Source organism: Dipodomys ordii, unplaced genomic scaffold, assembly GCF_000151885.1.
Source record: "Dipodomys ordii isolate 6190 unplaced genomic scaffold, Dord_2.0 Scaffold164, whole genome shotgun sequence".
In the NCBI taxonomy this organism is placed as follows: domain Eukaryota; kingdom Metazoa; phylum Chordata; class Mammalia; order Rodentia; family Heteromyidae; genus Dipodomys; species Dipodomys ordii.
In genome coordinates, this window is record NW_012267380.1 from 3,198,948 (window position 1) to 3,208,952 (window position 10,005).

The following is a 10,005-nucleotide window of genomic DNA, read 5'->3' on the forward strand; positions in this document are numbered from 1 at the left end:
AGGAAATAGAAGAGGCAATCCAAAAATTCATATGGAACAATAAAAGACCCCAAATAGCAAAAATGATCCTCAACAGAAAGAACAGTGCTGGAGGACTATCAATACCAAATTTCAAACTCTACTACAAAGCCATTGTAATCAAAACAGCTTGGTACTGGCACAAGAATAGACTTCAGGACCAGTGGAATAGAACTGAAAACCCAGAAACGAACCTACAGACCTATAGCCATCTAATCTTTGATAAGGGAGATAAAAAAATAGAATGGAAGAAAGACAGCTTCTTCAGTAAATGGTGCTGGCAAAATTGGTTAACTACTTGTAGAAAACTAAAGCTAGATCCTTATATATCACCCTGCACCAGAATCAACTCCAAATGGATCAAAGACCTTGAAGTCAAAGCAGACACTCTGAAAACATTACAGGATGGAATAGGAGAAACCCTAGGTTTACTTGGCACAGGTCAAAATTTTCTTAATAGAGACCCAGAAACACAACAAATCAAAGAAAGGTTGGACAAATGGGATTGCATGAAGTTCCAGAGCTTCTGCATGGCAAAGGACATAGCTAGCAAGATCAATAGAAAGCCCACGGTTTGGGAGAGGATTTTCACTAGCCATACACCGGACAAGAGTCTCATATCTAAAATATACCTGGAACTCAGAAAATTAAATCCCCCAACAACAAATCCTCAAAGAAACAATTGTCTGATAAATAAGTGGGCTAAAGACTTAAAGAGAAACTTCTCTAAAGAGGAAAGAAGGATGGCCAATAGACATATGAAGAAATGCTCAACCTCCCTAGCCATAAAAGAAATGCAAATCAAAATACCTCACTCCAGTTAGAATGGCTAGCATCAAGAACTGTAATAACAACAGATGCTGAAGCGGATGTGGCCAGAAGGGAACCTTACTGCATTGTTGGTAGAAGTGTAAACTTGTTCAACCACTTTGGAAAGCAGTATGGAGGTTCCTCAAAAGACTTCACATAGAGCTCCCTATGACCCAGCAATCCCACTTTTGGGCATTTACCAGAATGATCACAAACAAGACCATACTAAGCTACCAGCACGGCTATGTTTATTGCAGCATTATTTACCATAGCTAAGATATAGAACCAACAATGATGCCACTCAGTAGATGGATCACAAAAATGTGACACACACACACACACACACACACACACACACACACACACACACACAATGGAATTCTATGCCTCCATCAGAAAGAATGACATTGCCCCATTTGTTAGGAAATGAAAAAACTTGGAAAAAATTATATTTAGTGAAGTAAGCCAGGCCCAAAGAAACATAGGTTCTATGGTTTCCCTTATTTGCAATAACTAGTATCTCTGGGACAAGCAGAAAAGGTCAAAAGCTATGTCCATATGACCATATAAGATGATGTTAAGCAAAATGAACCCCAAGATAAGGACACAAGTGGTTTTTTCTTTCTTGCTATTGTTTCTAATATATTTATAAGGTACCATGTGATTTTTTTTGTTGGCTTGTGTGTTCCTCCTCTATGGTATAACCCCTGTTTTCACTGTATTTGATGTTGGTATAATTTGGGGAGGGGAAGGGAAAAAACAAAATGTTTAAATAGGGATACAGGTTGACCCATGGTAACAATGAGATGCACAAGACATTTTCCAATTTAAGCGGGATTGGGGGTTGGGAGGGAGTGTAGTTGTGGAGATGGGAGGGAAGGGATGGTAGGGGAAAAACAAAGGAGGAGGCAACGATGCTTGATAAGAAATGTATTCATTGCCTTGCTCATGTAACTGTAACCCTTCTGTACAGTGTTTTCACAATAAAAAACTTATTAAAAAAAGAAGTAAGGGAATCCACTATAGGCTGGGCAGATGGCTGTGCTGGAGGGCACTGAGGGATCTGAGTTCAGTTAAATCCTTCAACCCCAGAGAAAGTCTCCTCCCTATCACCCTCCTAGGCTTCATATACCTTTTGCTCCTTATTACCAGATCTAGAACCTTCTGCCACACTTTTCTGCCTTTAGTCATAAGAATCAAAGTTTTTAGTCGTATCTTTTGACTCTTTGCCACAAGACTCAGAGCTTTTAGCCACATCTTTTTGGCCTTGGTCAGAAGACTCAGAACTTTCAGCCACATTTTCCTGTTGTGTGAGAGCTTCCCACACAGGCCCATGTTTTTGTGGGCTGAGAATCTTGGAGAGGCTGCAACACCACTATCATTACATTGCACAAAACCCAAATTTTAATGGGATTTTTTTCCCAGGCTTTGAGCCACACAAAAAGATTGTACAATCCCCCTCTGTGGCTGCTCTTGCAGCATTTCCTGTGGAGATGACAGACAACCATACTTTTCTATATACAGGGCCAATTTCTCCATATCCTTTCTTTTTGCTTGTATTCCTGAATCCACCAACAACATACTCACCGGCTCAAGATACCTGGCCCCTTTGCTTGGAGCTAACCCCATTGATTACCCTGGCAGTTCTGAAACATGTCCTTGTGCATGTTCCTAGACCACTAACTCTTCAGCATTCCATGGCTGACCTATATTCTTTGGTTCTCCATCCTTCATTGCAAGCCCTTGTGCCCCATGTTGGGAGTCAGATGTTGTAACCCACCGTGTGACCAGGAACAACACAATGAGGTATTCCTGACCGTGCAACTGAAGTTTAGGGTACCAGAGAACCTGTACCTTCCGCCAGCAACAGATCCTAAGATTCTACTCACCAAAGGTTTTACTGGTCTTGTTCAAGGAAGGTACAAACTTCAACATGTGACATTTGTATACAAGTGGTAGATGACCTCTTGTTCTGGGAAGGAGAGTGAAACAGTAAACAGCCTACAATTTGCATAAACCTAAGTCTACCCTCAGGCTTAGGGTTTAGGGTGGGATTTCAGTTACTGTTAAGCCAGGACTGATTGATCTTAGGATTGCAACTCCTGCCTGTTTATGGAGGCTGTTTGCTTGGTAGATTTTGTTCCAGCCTTTCACATTAAAAACGTGTTTTTTACAGGCAAGATGTGACTCATGAAGGTAGCAGATAGCAGGATCTTGCTTTTTAATCCAACTAGACAGTCTATGTCGCTTAATTGGAGAGTTACATCCGTTAATGTTGAGAGATAGGACTAAGAGGTATTTGGGAGTTCCTGCCATGTTATCCACCTTCTGGGGGGCTGCGGCAACTGGGTTCTTCCTATGGTTCTTGGATTCTCAGTTTGGGTATGTTTTCTTGGCCTTTCTTGTTGTCTTGTTGGTTTTCTATGTGTAGGACATCTTTAAGAATCTTTTGTAGGGGCTGGGAAGGTAGCTCAGCGGTAGAGTGCATGTCTTGCAAGCATGAGGCCCTGGGTTCGATTCCTCAGCACCACATAAACAGAAAAAGCCGGAAGTGGCGCTGTGGCTCCAGTGGTAGAGCACTAGCCTTGAGCTGAAGAGCTGAGGGACAGCGCCCAGGCCCAGAGTTCAGGCCCCATGACAGGCAAAAAAAAAAAAAAGAATCTTTTGTAGAGCTGGTTTGGTGGAGATATATTATTTCAATTGTTCTTTGCTATGGAAGGTTTTTATTTGACCTTTGGTTATGAAGGAGAGTTTAGCTGGGTACAGTATTCTAGGTTGATACTTGTTTGTATTTAGGGCATGGCATACATAATTTCAGGCTCTTCTTGCTCTTGTTGTCTCTGCTGAGAAATCTGAGAAATTTGATTCTAATTGTTTTCCCTTTACAGGTGATTGATCTTTTCTCCTTGACAGCTTTAAGGATCTTTTCCTTGGTCTGAATTGATCCTGTGTGGATTATAATGTGAAGGTGGGATGTCCTGTTCTGGTCTGGTCTCTTTGGAGTTCTAAAAGCTTCTTGTATCTGAATAGGCCTATCTTTTTGCATGTTTGGGAAGTTCTCTGCTAGGATCTTGTTAAACAAATTTCCTAGACCACTTACTTCTGTCTCTAAGTGCTCCTCTACATCCATTATCCTCAGATTAGACCTTCTGATGGTGTCTTCCATATGTTGGATAGATCTATCATATTTCTTGGATTTGTCTTGGATGGTTGTATGTTCTTTCTCTATAATATCTAGGCTGTCTTCAGTCCCCAAGATTTGATCTTCTGCATGGTCTAACCTACTATCAAGACTTTCTCCTTTGTTTTTTTATTTCTTTTCCTTCTAGTTGGTCGGAATTGATAGCTTCAAATTCTTTGTTGGAGCTTTGTTTTAGCAAAGACAGGAAAGGAAGGACAGAGAACATGAAATTGAGCATGAAAAGAGAGACCGGGCCAAGGAAAAGAGGCCAGACTTGTTGGACTCACCACTATCGCATGCTGAGTATACCTGGTTCACAGACAGCAGCAGTTTCATTGGAGATGGAAAAAGGTACATGGGTGCAGCAGTCACCACGGACACTGAGATAGTGTGGGCAGAAGCACTCCCCCAGGGAACGTCTGCACAAAGAGCGGAACTAGTGGCACTAACAAAAACCCTACAAATGGAAAAAGGGAAGAGACTAAACATGTTCATGGACGGTCGGTATGCTTTTGCCACCATGCATGTCCATGGAGCCATTTACCAAGAGAGGGGGCTGCTGACAGCTGAGGGAATTTTAAGCCTCATCCAGGCCGTATGGGAACCAGCAAATATTGCCATTATGTACTGCCCTGGCCATCAAAAGGAAACTGATTCAATAACCAAAGGAAATAACTTGGCTGATCAGGCAGCTAAGGAGGCGGCCCTCCAGCCCAGAGTGGAAGTACTGACTCTAGTAGACCCAGGGCCATGAGCTTTGCCTCCTGAGCCTCAGTACTCCCAAGAAGACTTGGAGTGGATAAAGAAAATTCCCATGATCTATAAACCCCCAGAAAGAGAAGGAAACAAAGACTGGTGGAAAAATGGTGAGGGAAACTTATCTTGCCACAAAGATTGGGCAAGGGGATTCTTAAGATAATCCATCGTCTCTCACATGGGAACCCGAAGAATGCAGGACTTGCTCTGACATTCAGAAGTAAAAATTAGGCAAGGAAATCAACTCATTGAGGACATTGTTAAAAATTGTAAAGCCTGTTAGTTCACCAATGCCCCCAATCAACCAGTTACAAAAGGAGCTTGCCTCCATGGAGATAGGCCAGGTGTGTTTTAGGAAGTAGACTTCACAGAAATTAAAACTGGAAAATTTGGATATAAATATTTGCTAGTTTTTGTAGACACTTTTTCAGGATGGGTTGAAGCCTACCCAACAAATCATGAGACCATGAACTTCGTGGCTAAGACGATCCTGGGCTGGGAGAAATCGTACCCTTGTATGGCTTCCCATCCACCATCGGGTCGGACAATGGACCGGCCTTCACCTCAAAAGTAAGTCAGGGAATAGCCACGGCACGGGATGGATAGGAAATTGCACTGTGCTTATAGACCCCAGAGTTCAGGGCAGGTAGAAAGAATGAATCGGACTCTAAAAGAGACCTTAACTAAATTGGCCTTGGAGACTGGCGCAGACTGGGTGTCGCTTCTTCCTTTTGCCTTGTTTAGAATAAGAAATTCACCCTATAGGCTCGGCTTTACTCCTTTTGAAATAATGTATGGACACCCTCCACCCATTATCCCTAGCCTTCAGACTGAATCGCTTGCTGATTTGGATGATACTGAATTGCTGTGTAGGCTTGACTATTTACAGCTGGTGCATAAGAGAATGTGGCCCCAGCTTAGAGCATTATATGATTCTGCTTCTATTCCTACCCCCCCCATTTATTTAAACCAGGGGACTGGGTGTTTGTTTGAAGGCACAACTTGAGCTCTCTGGAACCACGGTGGAAGGGACCTTACACAGTGCTACTGGCTACACCTACTTCCCTTAAGGTGGATGGCATTGCTGCTTGGATACACTGCTCCCATGCCAGACCGGCTGACCCCTTTGCCCTGGATGACCATGAGGAAACATGGGAAGTCTCCAAGCATCCTACCCAACCACTCTGCTTATGCCTCAAGAAAAGAAAAATGGACTCATTGTTATTGGTATACCCGTTCAAGATCAAGAACTGTTGGAGTTTAGTTTTGGGCCAGAGCCACAAGATTGTGGCTCAGGACCATAAGTCAGGGGGGGGGGGAACGAAAGGTTAAAGTTTGAGGCAGTGACCATTACTTGTTGCTTGTTTCTGTCTAGCAAAGCAACATGTGGTGGTAATCAAAACACCTGGTTGGTTGTGTGCCTATATAAGATCTGCAAATCCTTAGCTCGGGGCTCTCCTCCTAGGCTCTGCTGTGTCAGAGTGTAGGATGAGGCCCGAGCTACAGCCTGTTTAAATAAAACAGCTGTAGAGTCTGACTCTCCGTGGTCTTCTGGTGGGGGGTTCCTGCGACCTTGGCATAACACTTCTTTGTGGTTCGTAGCCCATTAATACATAGTTGTTTGATGTTGAATAGACATATCTGTTGAACTAGATTGTATCTGCAGACTTCTGACTGTGCAACTACAGACTTTGGTTGATGCTTGCCTTAAGATAGTGTTCTAGCACAAAACTAGTGTTACTTTCATCCCAAATGGGAAGAACAACCCAGAAAAACACAAGATAAATGGCTAGTCCAGTTATCTCAACTCTCACTCATGACAATCAGGGGACAGAACAGATAATGTATAATCCAGAGGAGAGTTCCCAAAAGCTCTACAAACACTACTGGTAAACATGGTAAATGAAAATATTGAAAAACTGCAAAGGACTCAGTGTGAGCATGATAGGGAGAGAGAGGAAGCAAACCAAAGGTCAATACAGGAATATAATGAGTGTGAGGAAGCTACTCAAAGATTGATACAGAAATTGCATGAGCAGCTTGAGAACACTCCAAGAGAAATAAAGGAATGACATGAGTAGGCTGAGATCAGTCAAAGAGATAGACAGGAATTGTGGGAGTTGGCTGAGAACAGACAAAGAGAAATTCAGGAATGGTGTGACAGGCTGAGAACACTCAAAGAACTACAGGAATTGTGTGAACGTGAGGAAGCTAATCAAAGAGTAATACAGGAATTGAGAGAGCAGGATGAGAATACACAAAGATCACTAAACGCATTCATGGAATCGATAAACAGAGAGCAGAAAGAAGTCAGGGAGACCACAAAGGGAATGCTGAATGGAACCCAACCGAAGGCATGGAAGTCCAAGGAAACCATAATCAATCAACTAAGTGATTTGAGAATAAACACTGAACACCAAATTAAGGAAGTAAAGAAGTTCATACAAGATCTAAAACAAAGCTCCAACAAAGAATTTGAAGCTATTAAAGCCGACCAACTAGAAGGAAAAGAAATAAAAAACAAAGGAGAAAGTCTTGATAGTAGGTTAGACCATGCAGAAGATCGAATCTCGGGGATTGAAGACAGCCTAAATATTATAGAAAGAACATACAACTATCCAAGAAAAATCCAAGAAATATGATAGATCTATTCAATATTTGGAAGACACCATCAGAAGGCCTAATCTGAGGATAATGGATGTAGAGGAGCACATAGAGACAGAAGTAAATGGTCTAGGAAATTTGTTTAACACGATCCTAGCAGAGAACTCCAAAGAGACCTGACCAGAACAGGACATCCCACCTTCACATTATAATCCACACAGATCAATTCAGACCAAGGAAAATATCCTTAAAGCTGTCAAGGAGAAAAGATCAACCACCTATAAAGGGAAACCAATCAGCATCACCTCAGATTTCTCAGAAGAGACAATAAAAACAAGAAGAGCCTGGAATGATGGATGCCATGCTCTAAAGACCAAGAATACTGTACTCAGCTAAACTCTCCTTCATAACCAAAGGTCAAATAAAAACCTTTCATAGCAAAGAAAAATTGAAATAATATATCTCCACCAAACCAGCCCTACAAAAGATTCTTAAAGATGTCCTACACATAGAAAACCAACAAGACAACAAGAAAGGCCAAGAAAACACACCTAAACTGAGAATCCAAGAACCATAGGAAGAACCCAGTTGCTGCAGCCCCCCAGAAGGTGGATAACATGGCAGGAACTCCCAAATACCTCTTAGTCCTCTCTCTCAACATTAATGGACTTAACTCTCCAATTAAGCAACATAGACTGTCTAGTTGGATTAAAAAGCAAGATCCTGCTATCTGCTGCCTTCATGAGTCACATCTTGCCTGTAAAAACAAACACATTTTTAATGTGAAAGGCTGGAACAAAATCTACCAAGCAAACAGCCCCCATAAACAGGCAGGAGCTGCAATCCTAATATCAGATAAAATAGACTTCAAATTAAAATTAGTGAGAAGAGGTAAAGAAGGTTGCTATATACTAATTAAGGGTTCTCTCATTCAGGAGGATATTACAATTCTAAATATGTATTCGCCAAACAATGGAGCACCCAAATTTATCCAAGAAACACTACTTTCCCTCACATCCCACATAGATCCAAAGACATTAATTCTTGTTGACTTTAACACACCACTATCCCCACTACATAGATTAATTTGGCAAAAACTCAACAGAGAAACGTAGATCTAAACAACTGCATAGATCAACTAGATTTAACAGACATCTGCTGAATATTTCACCCAGCAACATCAGAATACACGGTTTTCTCAGCAGAACATGGAACATTTTCCAAAATAGACCACATTTTAGGTCACAAAGCAAACTCATCCAAATTCAAAAACATTGAAGTTATACCTAGAATTCTTTCAGACTACAAAGGAATAAAATTAGACCTCAACACCAAAAGCCACCAAAGAAAGTCCTGTAACAAATGGGGGCTGAACAACACACTGCTGAATCATGAGTGGGTCATGGAAGAGATTAGAAAGGAAATTCAAATGTTCATGATATTCAACAAAAATGAACACACAAATTACCAGCTCCTCTGGGACACAGCAAAGGCAGTACTCAGGGGCAAGTTTATAGTTCTGAGTTCCTACATCAACAAATTGGAGAGATCTGAAACCAACAATTTAATGATACATCTGAGCCTCCTTGAAAAAGAGCAGCAAGATAAACCCCAATCCAGTAGACAGAAAGAAATAATTAAAAAATAATTGGAATTACATGAATTATAATCCAAAAAACCATAGAAAAAATTAACAAAACAAATAGTGGGTTCTTCAAAAAAATTAACAAAATTGACAGACCTTTATCAAGTCTTATCAGAAAAAAAAGAGAACACACCCAAATAAATAAATACAGAGATGAGAATGGAAACATCACCACAGAAACAACCAAGATTCAGAACATTATAAGGGAATACTTCTCAAAACTTTATGCTAATAAGTTTGAGAACTTGGCAGAAATGGACCTTTTCCTAGCAAATATTGACATGCTGAAACTAAACCAAGATGAGTAAAACCATCTTAACAGGCCCATATCAAGCATTGAAACAGAAACAGCAATAAGCGACTTCCCATCTAAGAAAAGCCCGAACCAGATTGTTTAACAGCGGAATTCTACAAGGCATTCAAAGCAGAGCTCACACCAACACTCCTCCAACTCTTCAATGAAATTGAAAGAGAAAGTTCACTAACAAACTCATTCTATGAAGCCATCATAACCCTCATCCCAAAACCAGGCAGGGACTTATTAAAGAAAGAGAACTATAGACCCATTTCTTTGATGAACATTGATGCAAAACTTCTCAACAAAATTTTGGCCAATCGACTTCAACAATTCCTCCAAAAAATCATACACCACGATCAAACAGGATTCATTTCAGGGATGCAAAGCTGTTCAATATACGCAAATCAATTAATATAATGCATCACATCAACAGGAGCAAGGATAAGAACCACATGGTTATCTCAATAGATGCAGAAAAAGCATTTGACAAGATCCAACACCCCTTTATGATGAAGGTTCAGGAAAAATTAGGAACCCATGGAACATTCCTCAATACAATAAAGTCTGTATATGACAAACCTACAGCAAGCATTATACTTAATGGTGAAAAACAAAAGCCATTTCCTTTTAACTCAGGAACGAGACAAGGATGTCCACTCTCTCCACTTCTCTTCAATCTAGTATTAGAATGCC

At 41.0% G+C, this 10,005-nt stretch overlaps 1 protein-coding gene across 1 annotated transcript in view; it reads right to left on the reverse strand.

The window, feature by feature from the left end:
- LOC105998470 (spermatogenesis-associated protein 31A6-like) overlaps positions 1-10,005 on the reverse strand; it is an 83,727-nt gene that overhangs the window by 19,642 nt on the left and 54,080 nt on the right. The gene's annotated exons all lie outside the window — the stretch shown is intronic.